General features: G+C 34.8%; 1 pseudogene; it reads left to right on the top strand.

Annotated features, from left to right (window-relative positions):
• Positions 1-5,579: 5,579 nt before the first annotated feature.
• LOC143647690 (putative E3 ubiquitin-protein ligase TRIML2 pseudogene) lies at positions 5,580-12,949 on the top strand (annotated as a pseudogene).
• The last annotated feature ends 1,656 nt before the right edge of the window (positions 12,950-14,605 follow it).

Raw genomic sequence — 14,605 nt, 5'->3', positions numbered from 1 at the left:
AATTGATAAATTAGATTATAAGCTGATTTGGGCTTGTTCCTGGAGATTCGCATAGGTCCGAGGCTTGAACTTTAATTGAATCTTTCTTGCAACATTAAATTAAGCAATTGTTAAAAGGATAGTTATACAAGAGCCCAATAAAATAGGACCCAGACAAGGACTGTGACTTGACCAATCGCCTGTCTATAATTACTGAGTTTGCATGTTAAGTAACACATACTGCTATTAAGGAAAAGCAGTTGTGTCTGAGAATGGAAGCAATCATGTAACGCTGTGGGGAGGGGATGCATGGTTATAAATAGAAGCTAAATGCATCAGAAAGCTGAAGACTTCTCTGACATGCAATGATCATTGCCAACTGAGCTTCATCTCTTTTTACTGTGCATTACCCAAATGTAGATGGACTTGGACATCAAAATTTGTGTCTGGAAGCTACCAGATCATTGCTTTGTTGCCCTACATGTGTATTATCCTCTGTCCTGTAGCATTCCTTACAGCTAACTAAATGTGGTACTGAAGGCTACAATGTCTCATATATAGGGCATTGATCTGAGACCAAGACCACTGCTGCTTTCAGAAAAGAGTGGAAAACAAAGTAAATGTCTCAGAGAGAGAAATTATATTGAAAAATAGAGAGCTTCATGAGTTGAACAGTTTTTTCCCAGAAACTTCAGAGAAAAAAAAATACTCAAGAAATACAAAATCAATAATTAAAAGATATTATATTTGTCACTAAAACCTCAAATATTTAAAACATGAGAGAAGGGAATTAGGCATAAAATCCATGTGCAAGCAGAATATGATGATATATTCATTAATTAATTTCAATTCTATATCACATATATAGGGATACAATTCCATCTCATTTATTGTTAATCCCTGTGATCTTAAGATGTCACACAGAAAACTTATACACAGATCAATTTGAAAAATAGTATATGTGAGTCCTTGTTTTATCTGCCAAATATGTGTATGCAGCTCTGGGGATATGTATGTGTGTGTATAGTTATGTCTGTGTATTTTATATACATGATATTAGGTATAATTGATCCCAGGTAAATGAATATCTTAGTATGATAGAAGTTCCTCTCTTCATTAAGAATGTGCAAACTTTTGAATCAGATCTTATTAACTTAGCAGTATTTTAGCCATATCTGAAATAATTCAAAGCAATTTTCTACAAAAAAGTTTGAGGGGAAAAACACATATTGATCAGTACTAAGTAGTAAAAATTTATTGCAATGTCGACAGTTGCCTTATTCCCGATCAATATAAATCTCACCAAAAGCTTCTTAAATGCAATAAGAATCTGACAGGACCTTTTTGTCACAGATTAGTGTTAAAGCAATGAAAGAGCCCCCAAGGAAAATTGTCTTTCTGGCTGAAATGCCAGCTGTATTCTGTTTCTTAAGTGATCTTTGCGTGTACACATCTTTATTGATATTGTGACTGTCTAAAAAAAAAAAAAAAGAAAAAAGCTTAAACCTTTTGTGTGCAGAGTAATGCAAATGAGGATAAAAATCTGAGATCTTAAATTTAGATTCACTGTTCCTATCAAAACCCCTCAATTTGATGCATAGTATATTGCTGGGCAGAACTAGAAAAGAGGATAGGAATCCTAATAAAGTTCTGCAGCATTTTAAAATTAGTCTGTTACACTGATCTCAAAAAATAATGTACTATTTTTAGCAAGATAAAAGAATAAGTTAGCAAAATTTTCTCATTCTTAAGAAGAAAAAGTTTATAAATTGGATGCAATTTGAATTTATATTTCACCCAACAAAGCAACTACATAACATAACAGAATCTAATTGGAACTGTGGAAGGAGCTCTCAGGCACTTGAGACAAGCTACATTTCATGAATTCAGATAACACAAGAATTTAGTCATTTTGGCTGCATCATAATGTCAGTTTGCATAAATAAACTCATCAAAGCTTGCTTATTTTGATACATGCTCTTCTGGCACTTTCAGTTATTTGGACAGATAGTGCATTTTCCATGATATATATGTGAAATTAATATTATTAAAGTTATTGCTTTAATTATGTAAAGATTTATCTCTTTTTCAAATAAAAGAGCATTTTGATTTTGGAAATGTAGCTTTAACTTAATCAATTATTTTAGCGTCCTTCTCCCTTGGCAGATAAACTTGCGTATGCTTTGAATGTGAGTCTTTTTTGTTTGTTTGTTTGTTTTTTTCTGTTCTCTAGATTGCTATCTTTCTAGTCTCAAAATAGAATTGCTTGTTAGACCTGTATGTATGCAGGTCTATTATTATAATTTTTATTCGTTACCAGAATTGGTCTAGTAATGTTAATATTAATTGGTAATGTTAGTATTATAAATGTAATGCTGATAGAGAATGTGAGTGTGCATATGCATATAAATATTATGCATAACTATATGATATAAACTCAGATTGATAATAATATTATTATAAATACAAATACAAATTATATATGCATGTTCTGGTTATATATACAGATACATAATATATGTATCAGATCATATAAATATGCTATACTATACTATATTAGTTATATCTTTTTTTTTTAAGATAAATCTAGGTCAGTATCAGTCATTGTCCTGTTAAACACTACCATTATCTCAGAATAATTTTTCCCCTTTTACTTAAAGGATGCTGCTATCTCATGTGAAACCTCAGAATTAAAATTGACAAAGTAGAACATGAGAATTTATTTTCAAAGAACTTAAAATATTTACTTATTTAGTCTGGTTGTAATTCTTAGCCTGAAGCAGAAATATCTAAAGGATGACTATGAAAACTATTAATTGGGATGTGGGGCAACACAATAAGGAGCTGCTTTAGATTACTAGAAATGTCAAAATGAGCCTTTCCTTACAATCTGATAGAGTTGTTAGTATAAATGAGCACATGGTTAATTGCACAGAGGTGCCCATCCTCACATGGAAGTGTCACTTAAAAGAAGGCAGCTTTGGAACCCATGGATGGCACTTTTGTTGTGAAGTGCCAAAGGATGACCAATCACAAATCAGGACAATGGCTATGAGAGGAAAGTATACCTAGCTTTAAACATAGGTTCTGTAAATGATCAGCTCTGTGACATTATGAAATTTACTTTGTCTCACTAACCTCACTTCCCTGGTCATTAAAATGGGAAATAGTCATAATATATATTTCTGAGGATTATATCTGCCTTAGAGCCTTCATACTCTCTGTTTGCAACTCTTGAAATAGTATTTTATCTGGGTCTCCCTTTATCCACTCTCCTAAGAAGCATGCTGCCCTCCATCATATTTTAATTACTTATCCCCATCTTGAGGCTTTATTTTTTCTTGTCTCTCCCTTGACCACTAATTTCTTCTGCAGCTGGATCTTCACAGTATGGTCTCTTTTACCTGAGATATGTTTTGCAGTAAATTCTGATAAAGTCTTAATACCTCCAGACCAGAGATCAGCTAACTGTACCCGGTATTAGAATGCAGCCATGCCATGTCTCAACTATGGCTGCTTTTGAACTATGAAAGAACAGCTGAGTAGCTGTGACAGACTTTCTGGCCCACAAAGCCCAAATAATTATTATCTGGTCCTTTACAGAGAAAGTTTGTGGACAACTACTCCAGACAATGAGGCTATATTCTTTTTTTATCATGTTATTTCAAAAGAATTATAACTTTCTGGTATGAAGAGGAAGGAACTAAACTAAACACTCCATTCCACCCTGAAACTACAATGCCTCTGCTTTCATAATAGTCATCAAAAATCATTAACTAAATATGAGGCAGAGGGAAGATTTCAATTGATCAAATTAAACATAACTTTCTGAGACTTTTGTGGCATCAGCTCATGTTCCTTCCTTATTCTATTATGTCTCTGAGTGGTTATTGTTATGGTCAGAGCAGGTAAAGCAAGGATTAAAACACATTTATTCTCCAATGGGAAATTTTGACTACTTCTAAAATCATTCTTTGTAGACATCTACCTTGGATTCTAATTTATCAAAGACTTGAGTTCCTACTTGTAGAAATTTTTTAGTTAATAGCCCAGTACCTTAAGATTTCTATGTTTCTTATACTTAAAATGTAATAATTTTGAAAAGAGCAGTTCCTATTCTTATAAATATAGAACATTTTGTGACTACTAAACCCATCATAAGAATCATTAAATAGATGCATTTATTCATTGAGATATTATGTTCCTCTGGCTATGCACATGGAATAAATCAGGCTGAGCAGTCATGCTCTCCCCAAGGGCCTCCAATTGGGTTGAAATATCTTTCTGCCTGAAGTCATATGGTTTGGAACCTAATCAAAATGTGCAGATTAGGATTCCTGAGCATTTTTTGACAGTCTAGGGAACAAATACTAATGAAAAAATTGAATCTCTGGGTAATTTTATGTCAATGCTTTTTTTCAGATACTGACAGTAGTGATGGGGAATATAGCTCATTTTAATTTCTACAGTATCAAGTATGGTTTCTATATAACATGTCCATGTCTCAGTATGTTTGTTTTGTAATTTATTTCAAAAGATAATTTGAGAGATGGAAATGACAAGAAAGCAAATTGAATTTTATAAAAGCATTTTAAAACATTTATTCAGAGGTCACTTCTATAACTACCACTCTTATACCACAGTTTGAAAACTTATATCCTGATTCCCCTTAGATACTGTTTATTTCTGCATTCTGATTATAAAAGAATCATGTAATTCAATGAGAGGAATATATTTTTAAAATAGTAATAAAACGGTCTCCCATAATTAGATACAAAAAAGATCTAGAGAAATGTATGGGTGATAAATTTGATGCCTTGCATAGTAATCATTCCTTCTTGAAACACCATTTTGGTTATCAATTGGTACCTGAAATATACTCAAAAGTTAGTGATATGAAACAAGCATTTTATAATATTCATAATTTTATGGATCAGAACATTGAACAAAATATAGCAGGGATCATTTACCTTGGTTCCATGATACCTGCATTCTCAGCTGAGGTGACTCCTGTACCTAGAGGTAGCTGAGATGGCTTGACTGGTGGCCTAGGTGCAGGGCTCTATTTCTGTCCATCCATATGCTGTCTGTTGAGACCAGAATGTCAAGATGGCTTATTCATTGATATTTTATCCTGAAAAGGATGGAACAGCTGGCAGTTGATTTGACATCTCTCATTATTTGTGGCCTCACCACATGATTAGCTTAGGTTTCCTCACAGAGTGGTATCTCAACATTACTAGACTTTGTATCTGACATTTGACTTCTCCTGGAGTCTTGAAAGAGCACAAGGTCGATGCTGAAATTCTTATTGCTCAGCCTCAACAGACAAAGTAGGTCACTTTCCCTACATTCTACTGATCAAACAATGTGCTACGGCCAGCCCAGCTTCAGGAGAGGATTTAATGGTACAAGCAGAACATACATCCAGTGGAAAGATACTAATACTGGTTGATTGTGGCCAGTTTGGAGACTCTTTGCCTAAGCCACCCCTGATGTTACAATATAAGGTGGACTATTAGATGGTGCATGCTTTGAATAGTTTGCTTACGTTCTTACCTTTGTCTTTCCTATAGTGACAGCAACATGAATCCGACAATATGAAGGAGAAGAAAGAAGATGGAGGTTAGCACTTGGGGGTCATATGCTGAATTCACTAGCTGAGTGATTTGACATACCTCACATTGTTTCATGATCCTCATTTCCTTACTAGGATATGTAAATCATATGGCACCTGCTTGATATTTATTAACCTGGAATTGTTATTATTTTTTTCTAGGTTTAATATTTTTCTTCTCTTTTCACATACACACACACACCGACACCATGGAATTAAGATGAGCAATTGTTATTGCCTTTCTCAGGTAATATTGTTTTTCTCTCTGCATCGCTTGAAGCCCCAGTAGTAAGACTATGAACTAGTTAGAAGAATGGGTTCTATTCTATTTTAAAGCAAGTGTGGCACATGTGCTCTTCCTTATGTATTTGTAATCAAAGAATGTCTTTCGGTGTATGTTTTAGAGGTGCTAAAGACTAGATAATCGAAGAATCCTTATGTTACTTGATTAATTAAAGGAAGATTTGCAGCCTTGGTCAATGAAGAGGCATGTAGTCCAATGCTAAGGAACATATGCTATGAGCTGTTATGCCACTAGTACAGCATAAAGCACATAGTGGGGATCAGTCACACAAAGAGAATGCTTGCAAAATCCAGAACAAAACAGGTAACAGATGTTCTGGTCAGATGGTTGAACTAAAATATGTATTATAACTGGCATGTGAGGCAGAAAATAAACAGGATTTATATCTTGCATAGGGATTTAATTACTTTGCATTAAGAAAAGTTTTATTGCTAAATTTAGTATTCCTTATTCAAAGGGAATAGTATCATTCTTGAGAGCATTGATGTTTTATGGTAAACCGTGTCGGGAGGATTTTGTTTACTTATCATTACTGATTTTACTATATTTGACATGGGAGAAGCCCTTGTATAAATTAATGTAGAACCTATATTTTTATGCCTAATTTATACTCACTTGATAGAGCCTAGAGAACATGATTTTTAAAGCAAATGCTCCAAGTTTCTTTCTTTTTCATGATCTGCACTTTAATTTAAAATGAAATAATATATTTGAAAATATCTAACAAATGCCTTTCACACACTAGGTGCTTATTAAATGTTGTAAATTTAAATGTAACATACCAGTACCTTATCGGATTAATGATTTCACTTATTAGTGAATCATAGCCAGTTTTATGTTTGTATATTTTTGAAAGCTTTGCTTTCTCCTGTGTATTTACAAATATTCTCACATAAATCCTATAAAAGGATTGGGAGAATTTAGAAAAGAAAGAATTATAATTAAGAACAGTGTGTATGCTTGCACTATGCCATAAAATACTAGATTTCTCCTGTTCTGAGAGACTTCACAAACCCTATTATTCAAAAACATAACAGAAGGACAATGAAAATTGGTTAATATATGTAGACACAAAATTCCCAGAAATCCTATTTATCTACTTGAAGTATGAAAAATAAAATAAAATAAGTGGCTTACTTGAGCTCCATTGCAAAATCACCATATTTAAGCTGACTCTCATTAGGCAACCTAGCATCATCCTCCATAAATCTGGTTAGCCCCCAGGATTACTTTTACTCTTCCTAACTTGAACACTCATTTTGAATGCTAGTGCTGTGGCTATAGCTGTCTTTTTCCATCTAAAAACTAGCATTGATGATAATTGCCTAGTCTTTACACTGCTCAGTTTTTCAAGGAGTTTTCGGCATGCCGCCTCTGTAATGTTTTCACGAGCCGTCATTTACCTGGATAACCTCACAAGTCACAAATAATTGGACGTAATTGCAGGTGCACTTGGATCTTTGAGATACCAAAGCAAAAGGCCAGCAACTGATACTGGCACAATTATTGCACAATGCAATAGCCATGTTATTTTATTAGGTGAAAGCAATGCATTTACAAAAGCGAAGGTGCTTTTAAAATAGGTTTGTCTCATTGAGCTCTTTGTAATAAGTTTCTCCTCTCTGTTCTCAGAAATGAAGCCTTATCTTTCCAGAGTAGCTGCTTACTAACTGCTATTCTGTGTCCTTTATTATACAAGCATTGCATCGAATCCTTCACAACTGGATAAATTATTTCATCCTTTATTAGTTTCTTTCCCCTATAGACATAGTACAGCTGGTAAAGATACCATTCTTGTTCTTTGAAACAAGTAGATTAGTCATTTTCTCCTGGGGTTTGGCATAGTCCTTCAACAGACGTGACTGGCAGAGGAAGAGACTGACGATGTTGACCCCAGGGGATATATTGCTGACTTGATAAATTTGGGGTTCATAAAAGGTCATCTTTTGATGTCTGGAAGAAAGATTGGCTTACTAACAAATACCAGTAAGAGATCTTTCTGTAGTGTGAAATATAAAGAAAACAAACTAATATTGAAAGAACATTCACAGGCTAGCAACGCCAATACGCAAACAAATGCAGGTGAAATATTCTCACTTATAAATTTACATGGAATGATTTTTTAGTTGAAAATCATCACTGCAGGAAGGCACGCACTTTTCTTACTTGTGTAGATTTTCAGTGAGCTCTGTAGAAAATACCTAGTGAGCCATTAAACAGGCAATTTTAAGAGAAGTAATTATGGCCAGCTCTAGAAATGCTATTTTGAATTCTAAGGGTAAAAAATTTGAAATTATAAGGTCCTTCCTAATGTCGGCTAGAAATTAATAGTCACATTGACAGTTGAAGTTGAACTACTTACGATTAATGAATTCATAAACTCATTTTAATATTTGCTTGCAATATTTTCAGCTTGAAGGAAAACAGTAATAACCAAGACAAAACAAACAAATATACAGGGTAATTCAACCAGTTAGTCCCATTAGAACCACTTTACCATAGCAACTTTTCCTATTTTATGAAATAAATCTTGCTGTATTCTTTAATTAGTTTTTTTTTAAATCAAGCAATTAAAATATTTCTCACAATGCTTTGATTTGCTGCTAGGAAAGAGGTCAGCAATATCGCCAATGAGCCAATTCTTTTTTGCTTATATCCCTACCCATTTTTTTTTAACATAGGTCATATCACCTCCCTTTTATTATCACACTTCCTACTTCCTGTTTTGTTTTGTTTTTTCTTTTCTGCATGGTCCAGGAATCGAACCCGGGTCTCCCACACAAAAGGCAAGCATTTTACCACTGAACCACCCATGTACCCCACCACCTCCTTTTATTCCTAGTAAATTTATCTGACATACTAATTCCTCAAATATGGCGCTTTGCCTCAGGAAATGTCTTCGCTACTCAACATTGTGGCAATTCTTTGTAGGAACAAGGGAAACAAGATATTGAGTTTAATACTGTATCGGAAAATCTTGGCTGTCTAAAAGGAAGCAAATACAGGTTGCCAAACAGAGCAGTCTATAGTGCTATGGTCCAAGCACTATTTCACCTTTTCCAAAGTTTGACATCTGATTTTATTATTATATATATCTATGCACACACATGCACAGGTACACAGAATGCAAGGTTGTGTCCATAAAGAGTTCCACATAAGGACTTTGTTTCTAATATTTTATAAATTCAATACTTGATAATATCTCCAGGTTCTTTTAGTATCCAAGAATGTATATGACTCACCCTTCCCTCTCCAAAATGTTCTCACCGAAATGTAATTTCTTACAATTAATAAATTTGTTTAATAACAGCTGGAGATTTTATAGAAAACTGTTCTGTAGTAATTAATATAATAGGATAAATATTTTACTCATAGACATTGTGGGAGGTATAAATCATCCTAAAGTTTAGGCAACAAAAGATTTACATAAGGAACTGTATTGAAGGTTAGATTTTCATGGGAAAATTAGAAACAAAATATGACCTTAATACATTGTTTACAATTTGAAATCATATTAAGGAGCTGGAAAATTAAGGCTTTTTAAAATTATGACTATTAAATAAATAAAAAAATAGCGTATCAAAAAATTCTAACTAATTTTAATAACTGCCAAGTTCCCACTTCCAATGAATGTTTCTTTTAATTTTTCTTTTTTTTTTGCATGGGTAGGCACTGGCCAATGAATGTTGTTTTTTATTCCCATTTTACCCTACATTTAATCACCATTTGCTACAGTCACTTTATCAGTAAGACAAACATTCAGAACAACTACTTCTACAAATTATTTTGAGAATTGCATGAAGTAACTCATATTTAGTGATACACACTAAGTTCTTAATATTTTTTTGCTTGCTCCACCTTAATGAAGCAAAATTTGCTTTTGAACAAAGGAATGAGGATAAAATATTATATTAGCAAGTTACATTAAAATTCTCTAAAAGAAAAACCTAATACCTAATCCAGAAGGGAAGGTTTACATTGTTCTAAAGGAAAATTTATACTCCAGCTTAAGAAATAAAGATACACTAATTTTTTATTGATAATTTAGTGGGGTTTAGAATAAAACAAAATTTGATTAAAAATAAAAATGGTACATGTTCCCATTCAACAAGCCATTGAAAATTGGAAAATCAATATATTTTATACAATAGAACGTGATTTATATAGCCATATATACTGTGCATTGCATAGCACTATCACAGATTAGTAAAGCAATACACTACATGTATTTCCCAACAAGTTATAATTGGAAATGTAAATATTCAAATTAATAATGGAAGACAGGCATTCTGTCACTTCGAGAATAGGAACTAATTTAAATATATTTAATGCACTGTAACTGTTTCTTGGTTTCTGCTAAGAATAATTAGGCAACCATGAAATTAAAGGGAATAATTTGATTACATTTCTCATCACATTATAATTTATTTTTAGGGTGGGAGCAGGAGGAGTAATAGATAATAATGTTTTCTTATTTTTTTCCACTGATTTAGTATGATTTCTCAGAATTTATTTTATTTCTTTTTTACTTAAATGTACATGCCATCTTCCATTCACTTGTTACCTTTTATTTTAAATATAACTTTCAAAAGGAATGGATAGATTTTTCTATTATCTCTAGATTTCTGCTAATTGAATGTTTAAAGCATAGTTTGTAAAGGGTGGAAAAAGAGTCCGTTGTCTGTTTGGTTGTGCTCCTTCACCTCCTTTAAGTCTGCTCAATACTCACCTTTCCAATGAGGCTTACCATAAACAATACAATGATTATTGAAAGCTGGCATCCAAGTCCCTCCTGCAGCACTCCAATCCCCCTTTCCATGCCTTTAACTTTGTTCTTTCTATAGAATTTATCATATTAAATCATATAATATAAATTAGTTATCTTTAAAGTTTGTGGTTTTCTATCCATCTCCCTCTCTGTAAGCTCCTGGACAGCAAATATCTTTCTCTTTCACAGATGTGTTCCAGTTTCTTTGAATTACTGTGAATTTTATGAAAAGAGATATTTGATCATAATATTTCATTGTATCACATTTTGGTTCACTTACGTTCTTAAGTAAATCACATATAAAAGTTAGCCACAATGCTGTTTCAACCATAGTAAGTATTTTAAGTATGTTCAGAAAAATGGCTATTTGGTAATTTTTAATCTGTCAGTTAATCACACCCAAATTGAGAAGGAAAAGTATCTATGGAGATCCATTTAGAATTAAAATCATGGAATGAAAAGTTTCAGGGTTCCTTCCCCCTACGGAAGCTTTGAACAACAAACAAGGACTGGCAGAAACATTTTTCTCAAAGCTCCAGAAAAAAGCTACAAGATTGCAGTAAGAGGTTGAGCACCAAATCAGGAAAAAGGCCACTTAAAAGCAAGTGGCCCCATACTTACATATGGATGGATTTAAACACTTCTGAATTGCCTACCTGATGCCAGGAAAGAGAGAGTGAAGCTGGGGAAACAATGAATACAAGCCTTCCAGTCCTCCTGTTTACGCTGCTTTCCCTAAAGGAAATTTTTAGGATTATAAAGAAAAACTGTCTCTCAAAGATTTGTTTGATTTGAGGAGTCTAGAATGAGCCAAATCACTGTGCCTGTATGATCTGTTTGCTTGGAACATTAGAGCTTGACTGTGGGCAGTTGCCAACTATGTCTCCTCATGAAAGACACTTGCCAATCTTTTCTGTCCACATCGGAGACAAATAAGCCTATCTTCAACTAGCAACACATGCCAGGGTGTCCAAAAGGCTCAGCCCCCATTTTCAGCAAAACACCCAGAAGAGTACCACTGTGTGAAACACCTTGAAGCACCACAACTCTTCTGTGACGATGACCAAGTCACACTTTGTGTCAAATATTTCCTGTCTCAAGAGCACAAGAATCACACGGTATTTGGACTAGAAGAGGCTGTGGTGAATTACAGGAAATTATTCCAGGAGATATTGAACACATTGAAAGAAAAACAAGAAGTGGCTACAACTATTTTAGCTGACATACAAGAAAGAATGGTGTTGATTCAGGGAGAGGAGCAGAATTTCAAAGAGATGATTAAATTTGAGTATAGGATAAGGTTCCGGTTGTTGAATGAAAATGATGAAATGAACCTCTTGGGATCACAGGAATGTGTATTTAACCTGAACAGGAGAGAAGCCAGTCTGCATCACCTGATTGGGTTTGCCAGAGAGCTACAGGAGAAGTTCCAGGAGATACTACAGAGACTAGACAGTTTGGAAAGAGAGAACATGAATACACTGAAGGAGAGTAAGTTCAGAATCTCTGAACAGAGCCACAGCCTCCAAAGGCTTACCACAGCTGGAGCAGAAGTGTGGAAAACCTACCTTAGCTCTGCTCCAGAATGCAAGATGTTTTTTGGAAAGGAGTGAGCCACTATTGCTTCAGTGTCTAGAACTTGCCCATATCACAAACCTGAGTTACGGCCAAATAACAGGAATGAGTGAAATGTTAAGAATATTACAAAGACACATAACTTTGGATCCTGAAATAGCTCATCCCTTTTTAGTTTTCTCTGAGGACCTGAGCAATGTGAGATTTGGAAATGTCCTCCAGGATGTACCTGATAACCCAAAGAGATTTGACTTTAGCGCCACTGTGCTGGGTGTGGAGAGCTTCCCCTCAGGGAGGCATTACTGGGGGGAAGATGTAGAAAAGGCTACAAAGTGGCAGTTGGGTATATACAAGGACTCTGCAAGATAAAAGACAGACAGACCCAAAGCTTCCAGAGATAAAGTCTTATTCATGGGGTCCATTATGGAGAGTGGTTTTACCTTCTGGGTCTTTCCTCCTTTAAAAAGGGTTTCTCTAAGAGAGCAAATGTAAAAAAGTTGGGGTTTTCCTGGACTACGAGTATGGGCAAATATCATTCTACAATGTGACAGAGAGATCTCTCATTTACAATTTCTCTTATTCTACCTTCCAGGGAATGCTCAGGCCTGTATTTTCTCCGTGTATCCTAAATGAAAGCATGAATTCAGATTGTCTCACCATCTGTACCACTCAGACTCCTTCTTGTAGTGTAACTGTTAACCCTTAATCTTCCTTAGTGTGAAATCCAAGGCTAAGAGAGGCCAGAAAGTTAACAGCATGATTTTGTGAAAGCATTTCTATAAAAGACATTTTACAGTTGGGTTGGAACCCACTTCAATACTGCAGAGCCATTTCATTCCTATGGCTTCCAATCCCCATTTAGTGGAAGAGGTTGCATTTAAACTGAGCCATGAATAACAGTAGGGTTCTATACTGATTAGAATAAGAAATGCAACATAGGATGTGAAATCAGGATAGAAATATGATCTGGCCTCAGATTAACTGGAGCCTTAGGTCTAGGTTAAGGGCTCCAGACATAGTTCTTAAAACATTGGCAAAATTCTTTTACTAGCTCCAGGAGCTTTGTTGTGGATTTTCCGTGACTTTCCTGTGTGGAGGAACATGTAATCTACAAATGGGTTAGGTTTTGCTTCTTTTCCAATTTGGATGCCTTTTGTTACTTTTTCTTTTCTTTTCTTTCTTTCTTTTTTTTTTTTTTTTTGCTTAACTGCTCTGGCAACAAATTACGGTGCAGTGTCGAAAAGCGGTGGTGGCAGCACGCATCCTTGTTTTGTTCCTTATCTTGGAGGAGGCTTTTGGTCTTTCATCACTGAGTAGGATGTTGGCCCTGAGTTTTTCCATATATGCCTTTCTTTTCCTGTTAAGGAGGTTTCCTTCTATTCCTGTGCTCTAAGTATTATTGTGAGGAAGGGATGCTGGATTTTGCCTTGTTTGCAACAATCAAGAACATTGTGTGGTTTTTGTCCTTCATTCTGTTGATGTTGTGTATTTGCATTTACTCATTTTCTTGTACTGAACCACCTTGCATGCCAGGGGTGGATTCCACTTGATCATGGTGCATAGTTCTTTTGGTATGCTGTTGAATTCTGTTTGCTAGTGTTTTGGGGAGGGGGGGATTTTTGCATCTGTGTTCATGGGAGATAATGGCCTGTGGTTTTCTTTCCTTGTGGTGTCGCTATCTGGTCTTGGTATGAGGGTGATGGTAGCACAACATTGTGAACATAATTTAACAACACAAATATGTATCTGAATGATTAAAAGGGGAAATGTATATATGTATACATATACTGTATATATAGTAACAGAAAAAATTAAAAATTAAAAAAAAATCGATGGAACTACACAACACAAACAGTAAACCCTGAATTAAACCCTAGATTATAGTTGACAGCACATTTTCAAGCTGTATTATTATCAATTGTAACAAATGTTCCACACCAATGCAGGGTGTCATTGGGGTGATATATTATTTTATGCATGCATTTTATGCATGATTTGTTTAAACCCATGTGCTGGTTTGAAAGTGTGCACCCCAGAAAAGCCATGTCCCTTAATCCTGATTCAATTTTGTTTAGGGTGGAAACTTTGATTGGATTGTTTCCATGGATTTGTGACACACCCAAGTTTGGGTGTGACATTTTGATTAGATGGAGATGTGACTCTGCCCACTCAATGTGCGCCTTGATTAGTTTACTAGAGCCCTTTAAAAGGGGAAACATTTTGTAGGAAGTTCAGATGCTTGGGGAACTGTTGCTTCAGAGTTAACATGAGACCCGTCAGACATTTGGAGTTGCAGAAAGTAAATATCACGTGGGGAAGCTGTTTGCAGCCAGAAACCATCCAGTCTGAAAACAAGAAGGAA

The sequence above is a fragment of the Tamandua tetradactyla genome, chromosome 10 (genome assembly GCF_023851605.1).
Source record: "Tamandua tetradactyla isolate mTamTet1 chromosome 10, mTamTet1.pri, whole genome shotgun sequence".
Taxonomy (NCBI): Eukaryota; Metazoa; Chordata; class Mammalia; order Pilosa; family Myrmecophagidae; genus Tamandua; species Tamandua tetradactyla.
The sequence above is the reverse complement of the archived record's forward strand: the minus strand, read 5'-3'. Positions and strand labels throughout refer to the sequence as shown.